We start from the raw sequence: 2,060 nt of genomic DNA on the forward strand, positions 1-2,060 counted from the left end.
GATTCAGATGTAGTTGTATGAGCAGGTGTTGTTGATTCAGGTGCAGATGTTGGTGTTGTTGATTCATATATTGATTCAGTGGTTGGTGAGTGAGATGTAGATGTTGTAGCTGATGTAGGTGTTGGTGCAGGGGTTGTTGCTGTTAAAGCTGAAGATGTTGGCGTAGATGTTGGTGCAGGGATTATTGTTGATTCAGATGTAGATGTTTGAGCAGGTGTTGTTGATTGAGGTGCAGATGTTGGTGTTGTTGATTCAGTGGTTGGTGAGTGAGATGTAGATGTTGCTGTAGCTGATGTAGATGTTGGTGCAGGGATTATTGTTGATTCAGATGTAGATGTTTGAGCAGGTGTTGTTGATTGAGGTGCAGATGTTGGTGTTGTTGATTCAGTGGTTGGTGAGTGAGATGTAGATGTTGCTGTAGCTGATGTAGATGTTGGTGCAGGGATTATTGTTGATTCAGATGTAGATGTTTGAGCAGGTGTTGTTGATTGAGGTGCAGATGTTGGTGTTGTTGATTCAGTGGTTGGTGAGTGAGATGTAGATGTTGCTGTAGCTGATGTAGATGTTTGTGCAGGGTTTGTTGTTGTTGATGGAACTGTAGATGTTTCTGTAGTTGATGTAGATGTTGGTTCAGTAGTTTTTGTTGATTCAGATGTAGATGTTTGAGCAGGTGTTGTTGATTGAGGTGTAGATGTTGTTGATTCAGATGTTAGTTCAGTGGTCGGTGAGTGAGATGTAGATGTTTCCGTAGTTGATGTAGATGTTGGTTCAGTGGATGTTGTTGATTCAGATCTAGATGTTTGAGCAGGTGTTATTGGTTGAGGTGTATATCTTGGTGTTGTTGATTCATATGTTGATTCAGTAGTTGGTGAGTGAGATGTAGATGTTGTTGTAGCTGATGTAGATGTCGGTGCAAGGGTTGTTGTTGATGGAACTGTAGATGTCTCTGTAGTTGATGTAGATGTTGATTCAGTGGTTGTTGTGGATTCAGATGTAGATGTTTGAGCAGGTGTTATTGGTTTAGGTGTAGATGTTGGTGTTGTTGATTCAGATGTTGGTGAGTGAGATGTAAGTGTTGTTGTTGCTGATGTTGATGTTGGTTCAGTGGTTGTTGTTGATTCAGATGTAGATGTTTGAGCAGGTGTTATTGGTTTAGGTGTAGATGTTGGTGTTGTTGATTCAGATGTTGGTGAGTGAGATGTAAGTGTTGTTGTTGCTGATGTTGATGTTGGTTCAGTGGTTGTTGTTGATTCAGATGTAGATGTTTGAGCAGGTGTTATTGGTTTAGGTGTAGATGTTGGTGTTGTTGATTCAGATGTTGGTGAGTGAGATGTAAGTGTTGTTGTTGCTGATGTTGATGTTGGTTCAGTGGTTGTTGTTGATTCAGATGTAGATGTTTCAGAAGGTGTTGTTGACTTAGGTGTAGATGGTGGTGGTATTGATTCAGTGGTTGGTGAGTGAGATGTAGATGTCGTTGTAAATGATTTAGATGTTGGTGCACGGGTTGTTGTTGTTGTTGATGATGATGGAACTGTAAATGTTTCTGTGGTTGATGTAGATGTTAGTTCAGTGGTTGTTGTGGATTCAGATGTAGATGTTTGAGCAGGTGTTATTGGTTTAGGTGTAGATGTTGGTGTTGTTGATTCAGATGTTGATTCTGTGGTTGGTGAGTGAGATGTAGATGTTGTTGTAACTGATGTAGATGTTGGTGCAGGGGTTGTTGTTGTTGATGGAACTGTAGATATTTCTGTAGTTGATGTAGATGTTGGTTCAGTGATTGTTGTTGATTCAGATGTAGATGTTTCAGAAGGTGTTGTTGACTTAGGTGTAGATGTTGGTGGTATTGATTCAGTGATTGGTGAGTGAGATGTAGATGTCGTTGTAACTGATGTAGATGTTGGTGCAGGGGTTGTTGTTGATTCAGATGTAGTTGTTTGAGCAGGTGTTATTGGTTGAGGTGTAGATGTTGTTGATTCAGATGTTGATTCAGTGGTTTGTGAGTGAGATGTAGATTGTGTTGTTTCAGATATGGACGTTTCTGTAGTCGATGCTGAAGCAGG

The 2,060-nt window shown here is 40.4% G+C and overlaps 1 long non-coding RNA gene across 1 annotated transcript in view; it reads left to right on the top strand.

Annotated features, from left to right (window-relative positions):
• The window catches only part of LOC107566385 (uncharacterized), a 1,421-nt gene extending 1,163 nt beyond the window's left edge, over positions 1 to 258 (top strand). The window contains exon 3 of the long non-coding RNA XR_001606502.1: positions 197 to 258. This is a non-coding gene — a long non-coding RNA (uncharacterized lncRNA). The remainder of the gene's footprint in view (positions 1 to 196) is intronic.
• The last annotated feature ends 1,802 nt before the right edge of the window (positions 259 to 2,060 follow it).

The sequence above is a fragment of the Sinocyclocheilus grahami genome, unplaced genomic scaffold, assembly GCF_001515645.1.
Source record: "Sinocyclocheilus grahami isolate Dianchi unplaced genomic scaffold, SAMN03320097.WGS_v1.1 scaffold1071.1, whole genome shotgun sequence".
Lineage (NCBI taxonomy): Eukaryota > Metazoa > Chordata > Actinopteri > Cypriniformes > Cyprinidae > Sinocyclocheilus > Sinocyclocheilus grahami.